This window comes from Macaca thibetana, chromosome 4 (assembly GCF_024542745.1).
Source record: "Macaca thibetana thibetana isolate TM-01 chromosome 4, ASM2454274v1, whole genome shotgun sequence".
Lineage (NCBI taxonomy): Eukaryota > Metazoa > Chordata > Mammalia > Primates > Cercopithecidae > Macaca > Macaca thibetana.
In genome coordinates this window covers 135,285,717-135,300,732 of record NC_065581.1, presented here as the reverse complement: position 1 = coordinate 135,300,732, position 15,016 = coordinate 135,285,717, and the positions used below count along the sequence as shown (strand labels likewise).

The following is a 15,016-nucleotide window of genomic DNA, read 5'->3' as shown; positions in this document are numbered from 1 at the left end:
CTCATGCCCTTTCTTTCTTTCTCCTCCTGTAGTTTGCCTTTGGCCATTTCACTGCTTATTATTCAAGGGCTAGAGAGAAAAGGAGAGAAGCTGAAATTCAGATCAGTTAATTAAGCTGTTTGGGAACAGCTCTGAAAAGGGTTGAATGTGGTGGTGGGTGAAATCAATAGTGAACTGGTGGTTTGAGATCATCTATAGCTCTCACTACCCAGTCTTCTCTACTTCACACCCCTCAATCAACGGCTGTTCAACATATGAAGCATTTTATAAGTTCATTCCAGCTTCACAGGATTTGTCCCTTTGTTCTGGAGTACCTGTTAAGGCATATGTCCTGATTTTTGGTTTGGAGAATTTGGTCAGCACACCAACATTAGATATATCGGGTGGTCTGCTTCTATAGGGTAATTTCATGGTCCTAAGGAAAGAATTTAAGAGTTTATTTTCTGAAACTGGTTCAAGAAACATTCCTTAAGTGAAAAATTTCAATCAAGAATAATATTCCCTACATTTTGGAGAAGGATTTTTAATAAAAAACTTCCATCTGTGATATATTTAAATTCTAGGCCTCAGGCAGCAGTTTCAGAAAAGGGCCTCCTTTACCCTTTATTAGATGCAAAATAAATAGTCTACTCTGCGGATGGGGATTTCCCCTTACCTCCCCACCCCTGCGAAATCTAAGACATGCTTCCCTCATTCCTAAAATCACACATGCTACTTTTTTTTTTTTTCACACAGAAACTCTACTATTGACATCAAAATATTTATTAAAACTTTAATTACTCGAATTATTTTGTAAGTACTCCTATTCAGTAGAAAAGAAGACCGGTGAAGCTGTCCAAATGGCGGCCTGCAGTCAATGCGCGGAAAGCTGTCAATACCGAAATGTAATACTCTCTTGATCTAGTTTTGACGCTTTAACAAAGACAGGTTTTGCCATTTAGGACCGCTCAGCCATCTTGACTGAATACGTTAAGAGGGTAGTCCTGGACCTGCTTATTGCCAAGGGACTTTCACAGTGATTTCTAAGTTACTGTAGGAATCTCAGCCTATCACTCGACAGAGGCCTAACATGTTGGAGCTGTCAATAAAGATCCGCACTTTGGAAGCGGAAAGAAGGCACAAGTTTTATATGCACACTTTCTTTATTATGCATTCTTCCAGCCATCAAAGAGGGGAAGATTGTACTCTCCCAAAGCTTACAACTTTGTTACTTTTCATGACCTGTAGCATGTATTTAGCCTTTGGGTAATGTTTGTGCAAGACTAAGGCCCACTCTTTAATGGCTGAATGCATACATTTCGCAGCACATGGTGGATTCGCTGCTCTGAGAATTGCCTTTAAAAAAAGTAAAGTGAAAAATAGACAAAGAAATCTGGAACCTTAGCAGTGTTTCCTATTTGTTTGGACTGTTCTTGAACCAGCTCTCAGGCGGTGACCGGGCTATTGAAAAGATGCACCTGAAACAGGATCTGCGGGCAGCTGCATTTGCCACCCGGCTTTATTGCTGCTTTCCAGCGGCGAAGGCGCAGCAGCAGTAACAGGGAAGCCAGAGCGAGCCTCCCCGGCAGCGGCGGCGGCGGCGGCGGCACCGGCACCAGCGCAGTTTCCCCTCTCCCCAGCCCTGACTCTACGCGCACATGCGCACTGCGCCCGCAGCCCTGGACCATTTGTCAGGACTACTCGTGAGACGGAGAAAAAAAAAAGAGAAAATTTGGGGGTAAGAAGCGGTTGATCGGATCTAATCTCTAATTAATCTGAAGATTTGTCCGTGCAAAAGCCATTCATTTATTTTTCTGGGTGAGGATGAAAGTTAAGAGCCCTATAGAGGGAAGGAAGCGCACCCTCGTCTTGTGAAACAGATCAGGGGAGGGGAGGGACAGAAGGGGTTTCTCCCCCACTTCTCTGCGCCTCTGGGAAAGAGGAGAAAACTTAATCCCGGGGAAAAAAGTGGGCAAGTGACTCGGAAACGGCTGGAGAGGGAGTCTCTGGGCATCTCACTCTGAAGTAGTGAGTGCGAGTGTGAAAGAGGAACAAAAGAGAGAGAAAAGAGAAAGGAAAAAATGGGGGGAGGAGAGACTTGTATTTTTTTCTTTGCGCGCACACGGGGAAGGGTGTGGGGGGCCGTGCGGAAGGGAGCCGGGGCGAGGCGGCCGCGTCGGGCTCAGGCTGGCGCGCAGGCGGCGGGATGCGTGTGGCCCCCTCCCCCGCGCCCCCCGAGCTTGTCACTTTGGTCGCTTTCGTGACACCGGGCGCGGGGTGGGGGAGCGCGGCGGCGCCGGGCTCCGCCGGGGTGCGTGTCCGGGTGGGCGCCGCGGAGCCGCAGCCCGGGCGGCGAGCGCGGCCGCCGAGGCGGGGGGCGCCGGCGGGGGGCGCGGGGGCGGCCGGGGACGCGGATCGGTGCGGCGGGAGGCGCGAGCCCCGCGCGCCGCCCCTGCGGCCCCCTCCGCCCGTGTGGCCTTTGTGCCGGGCGCGCACCGGAGAGCGAGCGAGCGGGCGGGCGAGCGCGAGAAGTACAAGTACGGGAGACCGAGGCAGTGGGAAAAGAGGCCGGGCCACTTTCTCCCCTCTCGGGCTGCGGAGAATGGACTGGTTGAATGTGCAGGCGCGTCTCCCCGGCGTGTGCTGTGTGTGTGCGCGGCGGAAAGGCCTGCCCGACTCCCACCGCGCACACGCACACTCACACGCACGCACACACACGGACCCGCGGCGGGGCTCGGCGGCCGAGAGTTTGCGTGGCTTCCTCGCCGCCTCCCTCTTCCCGACCGAGTGTGTGAGAATTTCATATAGATCAGCTCCAATTTCCGCCATTTTGGGAAAGTTGCACAAAAATAAACCCTCCGGTTTATTTCTGCCCGAGGCAGGAAAGTGCTTTGGGAAGCGAGGCGGCGCGGGCCCGCGGCGGCCGTCCGCGCGGGAGAGGGCGCGGGCCGCGGGCCGGGCCGGGAGCCCGCGCCGTCGCGGCGTTCGCCCCGCGCCGTGCCGCGCCGCGCCGGCCCGGGTGCGGGCGCGGGCGCGGGCGTGTGTCGGGAGGCGGCGGCGGCGGCGGTCGCGGCGGCGGCGGCCGCGCGCCGGGGCGGCGGGCTGGGGGGGGAGGGTGGGGGCGGCGCGGGGCTGCTTTTCCTGCAACTTGTTTACGCCTGCCTTATCCTGGGGAGGAAAAGAGGGGTCGGGGCCGGGGCCGGGGCCGCCGCCCGCCTCGCGCCGCGTGCGTGTGCCGTTCCGGAATAATGGGCTTTGCACACTCGCGTCCTGGGCCCCGCGGGCCGTCCTCGCGCCGCGGCGGCGGGGCGGGGGGAAGTAGAGGCCGGCGGGGGTGGGGATCGGGAAGCGCAGGAGCCGAGGCATCCGCCGCGCGCCCCGCGAGCTGGTGGAGTGTGGGGGCCGGCGGGCAGGGAGGAAAACTTGAGAGCCCTGGAGGGGGAGGAGGGCACGGTGGCACGGGCGGGGGGAGGGCGCAACTTTTGGACTGGTGGTAAAACTTTAATTACCTTTCAAGAAAAAAAAGGCCCTGCGATTCCCCCCTCCCCCCGTCCCGGTCAAAGCACGGCCCGCAGCGCGACCGTGAGAGAAAGTTTAAAAGCGGGCGGGTTCCTCCCGGGTCCCCGCGGAGGGCTGGGGGCGTCGGTCTGTCCGCCTGCGCTCGGAGGGAGGTGGGGGTAACTAACTGCTCTCCGGGGCGCGGGGACCGCGGCTCTACCCCACCCTTCCACGGGAGACGGAGGTAAACGTTGCTTCGGTTTCCCTTCTGAGTCCCCCTGCTGCCACCACCCCGCTTCCTTTTCCTCCCCCTCCCCGCCGATTTTTTGAGGGGACCCGAAAAACAGAGTCCCTTTCCTTAGGCAACTTCCTTGGGCACTGTGAGCACGGCCCTCCCCCTCACCGCCCCCACCCCCAACGCCCCGCATCCCTTGGCCCGCTTCTTCTCCACCTCGGGGCCACCGCCAGAAAAATGCATTCGAGATCATTCAGAGTGCATAGAAACAAAAATAGATTTTTAATTGTTAGGTTAGGGGGAACTGAGATGAGAAATAAGATTTTGGGGTGGGGGGGCGCGGCCGGGGCAAGTGCGTCCATTTCTCCTTTTGGTTTTCCTAGAGCGTTGTTTGTGATGTCTTTATTGGTTTAGGGAGTCCGAGAGGCTGTGTGGTGGCTATCTCGGTCGCGTGGATTTTTGCGCAAGTTTTTAGAAAAACACTGACTCGAGTAGAGAGCATTTCTCCGGAAAGTTTCAAGTGCAGCAAAATAGCGAACGTGCAAAACTGGCCAAGGGGAGACCTCTAGTGGTTAAACGCGTCTTTAAGTTCGGAAGGCCGAGAGCAAAGTTTGGCCTTTACTTGTAGCTACGTAGTCCGTTCAGACGTGGAAGTAATTAGAGGACCTGAGCGAGCAGCCAGATGTTGTATGAAAGGATGCTTGATCAGAAATTGAAAGTTTAGTAAATCGGAGCAATGAATTCTGAGGACTCAGACCCTGTAACTTCCATCCGACATGAGTTATGTGGGAAAAACACTTTGCTCTTATTCTGGGATTTGAGATTGATCGCTCCCTGAATTGGAAACAATTGTTTGCTTTTGCATTTATCGGTGTCTGTACCTCTGATCAATTTTTAATTATGAGTCTCAGCTGATGACTTCATTTTGAATGTTAATAAAACTGCGAAGTTGAAATGTGTTTAAAACTTTTGAAGAAATGGAAAAGACCTTTAGTTGAGATTTGCCTTTTATATGAGCTGTTCATTTTACTCTCTGATAAATATAAGGCAATTTTATGTAGTTTCTTAGCTGTATAGTTATGTATAGTCCGAATAAGTAGTCCCTTTTGGTTCTAAGACTGTAATTTTGTTTCACTGAGTACGAAATTGTTTCTGAATACTTGTATAATTTGTGATTTAAAGTCCTTAAACGTATGGGTTAAAACTGTTCATATAATATCTATTCTTTTTCCAGTGTGTATTCTGTAAAATATCTTTAATTTTAAAGATAAAAACAGTGAGGGAAATTAAAGTTGACTCAAATGATCATTGTAACTTTCACCTGCCTGTAATATACAATAGGAGACACTTTATTGGGTGAATTTAGGACATGGGAATGATAGGAATGATTAAAATCCATTTCAACTCATCTAGAACCAGCTTATTTTATTTTAATTTACCGACTGGCATGGTGTAAAATTATGCCTAAGTGATTCAGAATGTAAACTTCTTAATTGGGGATTGTGGATTTGAAGGTTTCTTTTTGATGACAGTGTTTTGATTTTACCTTCCCTCTTTTTAAACGAATGATAGAACCCTTAGGAGAAATCTTGAGAGTGGACAGCAATTGTGAAGATCGCCAGAGAGTTCTGTGTTTTATCACCGCCGAAAGGTAAGACCCACTTGTTGAAACAAATTGCTTGACATACCTGCAAATGTTAAAAAGCTGCATTTGGAGATCAGGAAGGAGAGTATGAGAAGGGCTTGGCAGAAAAACATCATTTTGTGGGACTGCTTTGAATGCATGAATGTATTGACACTAAGTGTGACTGTAGTTTGAATGAAACATTAGGAAGTTATGAGATTGTCCTGGATAATCTTTGTATTGGCTTACTTACTAGATTCTTAATTAGGATTTTAGCACCTGTTTTCTACTGAAAGTAAATTGTCTTATTCTTTGGAGTTGAAAAAGTAGAAAAACTGGAACAAAAGGGTTGTAAATTATTATGTGTGTTACATCGTTATACAGTGATATGGAAGATTCTGGAACTCTAAATGTCTTGGGGGGGCCAGTGGTAACATTTTGTGAATGAAATTTACATTGAGTGCTTTGGGGGTATTTGTCACATAACTTCTATGGCTTAAATCCAAGATGGGCTGACTTGTGCCAAGTACCATGTTGCACGGTTATGAGTGTGAGTTTCAGTGTGTTAGCTTAGACTTGGCAACTTTTGAACATACCTCCAAAGGGAATACAGCTGTTGTCTACCAATACCTCTTTGGTAATTTTGGAGGGTGTTGGCTTCTTTCCAATACTCCAGGACCTCCTTTTAGGGCAAAGGTCATTCTGAGGCAGAGGGGGCAGCCATCTCTGGGGGTAGAACATTTCAGTACATTTATGCTACTCCAGTGCTTTCTACTGTTTATACCTTTTTTGTTTTTGTTTTTTTCTTCCTTTAATCTTCCCCTCTCCTTTTCTGCCTGTTTTTCTGCCCTGTCTTGAGTAATAAAGGGGTCGCTAAATCTTGTTTGGCAAAAACAAAAGAAAACCAAAATTAGCCTACCTTTTTAGAGCAGAACTAACAACCTTCATTGGGCCAGATGTAATCTAGAAGTCAAAATGAGTAATTATTGATATAAAAATGATTGACAGGAGTTTATTGTCTTTTGCTGCTCGTGGATCGCTTTGAATTGTGTAATTAGCAAAATAAGTAGATGTGGTCCATGTAGTATGCAGCAGAGACAATGGGGCAAGAACAGCTATAGGAGGGTCATGCAGACAAGTAGAGTTCAAGCGGAGTAAAATCTGTTTCCTAAGATGGTGAGTTTCATGTTTAAATGTGCTGATTTGAAGACACTGCTTGTTTTTCTTTGGGAAGTCACTGGGTCTGTGGATAGAATGCTAGAATAGGAATCAGAAGACTAAATTCAATAACTAGATATATCACCTTGTATATGTCACTCTACCTCCTTTAACCTCCATTTCCTCATCTGCAGAGTGGGAGCAATACTTGCCTCGTATCTTTTGTTAAAAGAATCAAATAAAATCAGATTTTGAGAACCATAAAGAGTTATTCAGATGTATAGTGGTCATATCATTTTACCTTTGTCAAGCTTTGTGAAGGGCTGGAGGTAGATTGTCTAAGTCAGAATATATTGATTTAACTCTTGGCTAAAATTTTTAGATTGGTTTCTGATGTGTGTATGATACGGATTTCTCAGAATATTTCTAGGAGTGTATCTTGTCTTGAGAAAAAAGTAGTTTCTCTTGTATACTGTTGGCTCTTTGAGGGAAGAGACCATGCTCTAACATGGTGCAGAATATAAAACCTGAAATTTATTTATCCCAAACTAGTCATTGAATAAGTAGAAGGAGTAAATGAAAGAAATACTTTAAAATGATGCCTAATTGTGAAAATGGTAGGGTGATGAAAGTAGAAGGGTTGGTGTGAGGGGAATTAATGTACTGTAATTAATATTTTAGTTGCATGAGTCTGCTGGGAGATGAGGATGAGAAAATAGGTAAGTGGAGTAGTAATGATTTAAACTAACTATAGGGGCCAGAACATGAGTCCTCCGAATGACTGAATTTAGGAAAGGTCCAAGTAGGGCTTTTCCTCTTTGTTTTCTAGACCTCTTTGGCTGCAATCTAATTATAGCCAACTATGTAAAATCTAGATTTAAAAAAATTGCAAGTACTATCTGTTATTATTTTCGATTTGATTCTACTAAACCTGACAAAATAAACCCTGACAAGTTTTAGTTTTATTTCATCTCCAATCTTTGGAGATTATCCAATCAATGTTCTAAGAATCCAAAAACCCAATAGGGGAGGAAAAAAGAAGTCTATATCCTGTTTAATTAGTCCCTGAGTAATTGTGAGTTGGTTCTTAAAGAATTTCTACTGGGCTGGTAGTTTATTTTTAAGAATTCCATATTTCAGCCAGTGCTGTTTATAGTAGTGCAGTTAGGATGGAGAATTTGTGAGAGAACTTACTTTATGTGGTGTGTGGGATATACCGTTGGCATCCCAAGGATGGGTAACTTGAGTGATCCCTGCAGTATTGTTTCTGCTAGTTACTTAACCAGTTTCTTTCTGAGCTCTTACAGTGTTGAACACTTAAAAGACTAGATCCTTGCTCTTGAGGAGTTCTAGAGATCCTTACTCTGGGAGTAGACATAATGAACTCTTCTAATAATAGTGTAACAGTTTCACATGGTACCAGTAGGAAAGGATGAGGGCTCCAGCACTCTTTGGAGCTGTTGAGCCAGGAAACATGGATTTCTGGGCTAACTGATGCAGAACAATGGCATATTATCCAATACACATAGCACAATATAATGCATTCCTCTTTTAGTGCTTCGTCTTCAGAAATGAGTAAGAAGCCCTTCACCCACTGTCAAGGAATGCCTGATTTGTGTGTCTAGCAAGAGTCTAGCAAGATGGATCGAGGTGATTCTTTCTTTGACCAGTGTGTTGGCAAGGTGACTTTCTGGTGAAGATCTACACTGTCTTCCAGTGTTACCACTTGCTACTATTGAGGGATTTGTTCCTTACAAGGATTTGGGGATGCTTATAACATAGGTAAAGATACTGTATTTAGAGAGAACTATTTATACGTTCATATGTGTGCACATTTATACGTGACAGCTTGAAGTTCAGTGGATCCATGGAAGATACATTTTGTAAAGGGCTTAATTATCTAATAGGAATATTCTCAGATTATCTCTTTACTGTATTAAATTATTTCATTGATGGTTGTCGATGTAAATCAATAGTGGGAAATTATGAACGGATTTGTATTGACTGTGGCAGCTATGCAGTGGGTGAATGAAAAGAAGCACCAGGAAAGGGTATCCTTGGTATATAACTAAGCTTGATTTATGAAGTAAAATTGGGGAAGACCTTTAGAAAATTCCCATTTGGGAGACAAGATAGTTTGGAGGAATGAACAAGGATCTTTGAGAGGAACTTGAGTAAAGTTAAGTTGGGTGATCTTGGATGAGGGAACTTTCTTCATAAGCTGTAGTTTCTTTCTGAGTAGACTTGGAATTAATTAGTTGGATGGTTATTAAAAGAATGGCATGCATATTATATGTAACAGTAAAATGTCTTCTGCCTTATTATTCTTTCTCCCATATACACTGTAAATCAGTGTTTTGTGTTCCACCAACAGATATTTATTGAGCCTCTATTTTGTGTAAATTACTGTTGTGAACTGCTTCACAAAATCAACAATTAACAGCAGGGTTGAATGAATGTATGTGTTGGGGCTACAAAGACATCGAGCATCAATCCTTGGGCTCAGTGTGTTCCTAATCTAGTTGGGGAGATAACCCATGCACATATGATGGCAATTAACAAAACAAAGCCATGGTTAAGTATGGGTGAATGGTAGATAAATGCTGTAGACACTGTGATGGCATCTCTGGATGTGGTGGGAAATGTGTTCCTGTGATAGGACCCGGCAGACGGGGTTGCTCTTTGCAAAACACTATGAAGTGTTGATATACAATGTTAAGTGCAATTGTATATCGAGTGCCTTCTGAAGATCAAGCATTAAGCTAGATGCTTTATATTTATTTATTCATCCAAAAATACTTCGAGTGCTTTCTATATGGGTACTGTTCTAGGCACTGACTGTTACCTCTCATACTTTCACTGACCTCGAGCACTGGGTATTATTTTTTGTCTTTTAGAGCAAACTGGTGCTCAGAGTTACTTAGTAACTTGTTCATATCATGCAGTTTGAAAGGGGTGGAGTCAGGGAAAATGATACTGGCATATGATTGATATATCTTTAGGTTTTTGATTTTCAAAATAGTAACACACAGAATATTTTAAAAACAACACATTTCCAGATTAATGTATGTGCTCTTTTACATTGGTTTACTAAGATGAGCAATAATGAACAGGTATAAGAAAAATAGATGGGAAGAAAAACTGGCTTTACTTTCTTCTTTTTTTTCTTTTCAAAACCAAGAATTGAGAAAAGACCAATTATTGAATTATTCTGAAAAGAACACCTTGGTCTAGCCCATGGCCTTGAAATAATCACAAACTGTTGATAAAACATTACTCAGAATAGGTTTGGGAAACACTGGGCTTATTTATATAAAGATTTCTTTTGTTCTTTGTAGGAAGAGATCCAATAAGGTAGTAGGACTAGTTATGAAAAAAATATATAAAGCAGTCAGTCAATGAAAGAGTGGGACCTGAATCTACCAAGGTAGGCTCAGTAGGTTATGAAATTTACTCTAAAGCCAGGATTGTAAAAGGAAAGAAGAAAATTAAAATAAGAGAGACAATGGTAGGGAGAAAATGGAGGGGTGGTGTGGTAGAAATGTGTCCTAGAATCAAAGTAAAAGATGAAAACAGGGAATATGACTAAGATCCTGAGCAAGAGTGCTATAATTACTGATGTTATACACTGTAACCAAAAGAGTATGTCCCATGTTTGCAAAATGAGGTGAAGAGTCTATTTTGACTCATCGGGTGGTTTTGTATTGCAATAGGAATTATATCTCTCTGTTATATGAGTTACGGTGGATCAAGCAGATCTTCAGTTTGACTTAGAAGGATGCCATTGTGGGCATTGATTACAAGGTAATGGGCTGCTTCTCTTTTGTTGAAGTTCTATTTAATACATTTTTTGAGCATATACTGTGTACCAGACCTTTTAAAGGCTGGACCATATCTTTATATTATATAAATTTTGTGGAATTAAGCTAGTTTAGCTACCAGAACATTTTGGGTATGATTGCTCAGGCACCAAAATCAGTTGATTATTTTTCTCCATCCATTACACTGTTGAACCCTGAATAGTGAATTGAAATTCCTAGGTGGTCAATCTGGTCTGGTTATTAAATGATCTTAGTAATTAACTGTATTGGTTTGTGGTCTAATTGGGTGGACTTGAGGCTTAGCTGTTCAGTCTGTTGATAAGCAGGTTGGCTACAAATGGTTATCGAGATAAGCCCGTAGACTTCTGTGAAAGAAAAAAAAAATCTAGCCAAATCTAATTCATTACATGCAAAAGAGAAATCAAGTGTAAATCTTTTAATTTTAGCTTTATGTTCTATAAAAATATGAAGCAAAATAAGAAAAAAGATGATACTACTTTTAGCATTAAAAATTATGAAGTAAAATAAAAAAGAACAAGAGAGTACTTTTAGTTTTTCTTTTTAAATTTCAGTTCATGCATATTTAGCATATGCATAGAAATATCTGTGTCAGGTTTTTGTTCTTTTTATGGCCCTTGAATCCCTCTAATGGGTGTAAAATTTCTATTATTACCCTTCTAGTATAGTATGTTGATGATATGATAGCACTTTAAAAAATATTTCTGGCTCAAATTGAGATATAGTCTGTACGTTGAACATGAATTTCAAATAAAAGCATTTAATGAGAGTCTATTAAATATGCCATAGGCCCGTTAATGTCAGTTTGTGATTTCACTTTCTGTGTACCTTTTTTTTTTTTCTTTCTTGAAAGGCATTTTTCATTTTCTGTTCCTTCTTTAGAGGAAGTAAGTAGGTTAGGCCACAGAATCTCAAATAATTCGTCCTTCTTACAGTAACACAGAAGGGCAGGAAGTTGAGATTTTGTAAAGGTTGCCTTTGGTGACTACCATTTGCATATGATCTCCATGGCAGACAAGGTAGCAAATCAGAGAGACCATAGCGACATTATAAATAGGATCGTTCACATTAAAATATGACTAGGAGAAAAAGGGACAGCGTTTCTGAGAAAATATCAATAAGGTGGAACCGCTGTAATGACTGATTTCATGTTTAAAAGCAGCATGGATTAGTTCACACTCAGGTGTTTCCTCTGCAGGGATGGATGAGAACGGAAGACCCAGCTTCTCAAGGATTTGTTCTTGATGCTGCTAAGATTTCAGTTCTCACATTGTAATAATGATCTAGAGTTTTTCCTGCCTGAAATCTATGAACTTAGGTCCTTAGGGCAGATTTCACATCTCTCCACAACAGACATTAATTCCAATATGTGTGTGATTCAGAGTTCTTATCAGGCAGTGTGAGTAGAATATCAAAGCTGGTCTCTGTCATGCTTGATTTGAAAGGAATATTTTTCTTCATAGCAATGTGTGTTTGTTGAGAGATGCTTTAAGTGTGAGTTTAGATTTTTCTCTTATCCTTATTGAATAAGTCTGTTTAAGAGGTTTGAATTTAACTTCTTTTGATGTGTTCTCCACTGACACTTATATAAGGAGAGTTTCTTGGAGTGGTGATGTTATGCTTCTGCCAAAGAGGTAAACAAATACTTAGCAGCCTAGTTAGAATTTTCACTGGAGAATATGAGCTAGATGGACAGATGAAGGTCTTTCTCTGATTTTTCCTGTCCCCAAGCCCCTTCCATTCCCCTCCAGTAGTGTATTGTATTTTCCTCTTCTCTTTTATTGATTCATTTGATAAGTTTTATCAGTACCTACTAAGGATATTCATAAGAGATAACAAAATGGGTAAATCAAGGTCTCTCTGCTTCAAAACCTCCTGTAAGTAGATGATCAAGATACAATGTCATGAGCATTATAATCAGTGTATAGATTCTGTCCTCCCAGCCCACTTATGTCCTGGTCCTGGCGTCTTACTTGCACATACATACTCCAGTGCTCCTATAGAGAAACACTCCCACTGTAGCCCCTTTGGGGATGATGACCCGGAGCTTTCATCTCTCTTTTTTGTACTGGCCTCTTGCTTTAATCTCTCACAGCACTTTCTGTTTGCCGCTGTACCAGCTCTCTTGAAAGCAGGTCCTGGAACCACATTTGGTATGTGAGGACGTTTTTATGCCTCCTCAGCAAAAACGTCATAGTAAGATTGCCAATGGCTTAGTCTTGAGTAGTTTCTCAGAAATTATGTCGTTTTTATTTTGTTGGCAGTTACATTTTTTTTTTTCTTTATAAGAACTTGGCAAAACTAACAGCTATTGACCTTATATCAGTCTCCCAAATTCACTTTGAAATCTACTTGTCCGTGAAACCTGAGTCGTATCATTGTTTTTGACTGCCCTGCTGCCCACCTTCCCTATCCTCATATCTGGACTCCTGAGAAATTAAATAGGCCTTTTTCGATGTAAAGGTATTGGCCTTGGTACAGTTTTCATTCCTCTGCCCTGTGAGACTTCAGAGATCTGATAAACTGGTGCTTGGAGGTCATGTGTACCCTGGAGAGCTCCTCCCCTCCCCTCTGCTCCCCTGCCCTCCCCTGCCCTGCCCTTCTCTTTTTGACTCAGAGTCCCACTCTGTCGCCCAGGCTGGAGTGCAGTGGGTGGTGTGATCTTGGCTCACTGCAAGCTCCGCCTCCTGGGTTCAAGCGATTCTCGTGCTTCAGCATCTACAGTAGCCAGGACTATAGGCGTGCACCACCACGCCCAACTAATTTTTGTATTTTCAGTCACCACCACACCCAGCTAATTTTTGTATTTTCAGTAGAGATAGGGTTTCACCATGTTGGCCAGGCTGGTCTTGAACTCCTGACCATTTTTGATTTGCCTGCCTTGGCCTCCCAAAGTGCTGGGATTACAGAAGTGAGCCACCTCTCCCGGCCACTTGTCTTTTCTTTAGAATAACTGTAACTTTTATATACCAAGCATTCACTATGTGCAAAGCACTCTAGTGTGCATATTTTTTTTTTTTTTAAAAAGTGTTTACACCTCGATGGAGTAAATATACCTAACCCATTTTACAGATGAAGGAGCTAAAGCTCAAGAAAGGTTAGGTACCCTGGCTACGATTATATAGCTAGTAAATTGTGAAGCAAGTTTTAAACCCGTCTGGGTGCGGCGTCTCACGCCTGTCATCCCAGCACTTTGGGAGGCCGAGGCAGACGGATCACGAGGTCAGGAGATCGAGACCATCCTGGCTAAACACGGTGAAACCCCATCTCTACTAAACAAAATGCGAAAAATTAGCCGGGCATGGTGGCGGGTGCCTGTAGTCCCAGCTACTCGGGAGGCTGAGGCAGGAGAACGGCGTGAACCCGGGAGGCAGAGCTGGCAGTGAGCTGAGATCTCGCCCCTGCATTCTAGCCTGGGCAACAGAGCGAGATTCTGTCTCAAAAAAAAAAAAAAAAAAAAAAGATTTCAACGATTTCAACCCAGGCACTGGGGCTCCAAAGCCTTTGCTTTCCATTACATTAAGTTGTCTTCTAGGTTGACTAAAATACAATGTGTTGGCAACGTCTTGGAAGATAAAATCTGTTTCTTAGCTGGGTGACCTCAATTTTCTCATCTGTGAAATGAGGATGATAATGTTTATCAGTCTTAAGAAAGTAGTTATGAGGGTCAAATAGGCTGGTATTGACGATACCCTTTAAAAATGACAAAGCATTGAAGAAACTCATGTGCCCCACCATGTTTGTTTCCCTTTCATGTTTGTTAGGCTTATGGGTTTTGTACGATTACCCCATGTGACCTTGTATTTGTGGATACATGAGTCCTTCCATTAATGACTGTATTTCTCTGGTGTCATGGAGGTAAAAGAAGGTCATCACAAACTAAATCTGAGAGCTATAGGGAGGTCTTAGGAGGCAGGGGCCATACGTTTCTCAGAATCACTTTCTCAAGTCTGGACTCAAAGTACTTACAAGTCCTGAGGACCTTCCCTGGTATTAGACACTGCACCAACAAACAGGTTCAGACTGGGAGCTAGATTAGAAGGTAGCATCCTTGTAGTTGAATCCAACTTGAAGATGAATAAACTCTATCCTCTAAAACAGTACCTTACTTTCATGTGATTTCCTGAATTTGTTTTCTGTAGCTCAGTGCCTTCCAAATGAGGGATCCCATGGAACTTGATGTGATGTGATAATCGTGCCAAGACTCAGTGACTCTGGGAAACTTTGGCTGGGAAGGCACTCCACAGATGGTTGCACATCAGTGTGCCCTGGACATCTCCCAAAGACCGTAGGGTATTAGACATTTCTTTTACCACAAACCCCTTTCTCAGGGGACATGAATAAATGGTCTTTGAAAAGTTGTGTTTTGGGGAGCAGACTTTGCGGAATGTTGCCCTGGCCTTTAGTCTTGTTTAAGTGCAGTCAGACCGGCATGGTGACCATTCATTAGGCTCCTCCAAGGACAGGGTATCCTCTGGAAAGAGGGCCTGAGCTTCAGGTCCAGTACCTTCTTCATGTGGCTAAGCCTTCACTGTCACTTCAGATGTGTTGCTTTATAAAGAAATTGGCAGTCTTTTCTGGTGCCATATAAATATGAGGAATTATTACTATAAAAATAAATTTTACTATTATAGTAATAGTATTAAATAAAAATAATGTATCTACTTTTTTTTTTTTTTTTTT

The 15,016-nt window shown here is 43.3% G+C and overlaps 1 protein-coding gene across 3 annotated transcripts in view; it reads left to right on the top strand.

Annotated features, from left to right (window-relative positions):
* Positions 1–1,605: 1,605 nt before the first annotated feature.
* L3MBTL3 (L3MBTL histone methyl-lysine binding protein 3) overlaps positions 1,606–15,016 on the top strand; it is a 124,019-nt gene continuing 110,608 nt past the window's right edge. The window contains exons 1-2 of one of the 3 annotated variants that reach the window (XM_050786367.1): positions 1,606–1,717; positions 5,285–5,363. The gene's annotated coding sequence lies outside the window, so the exon portion shown is untranslated. Of the gene's footprint in view, positions 1,718–3,454; positions 3,722–5,284; positions 5,364–15,016 lie in introns of those variants that run through there. The other 2 variants (XM_050786369.1, XM_050786368.1) reach the window with 2 other exon arrangements.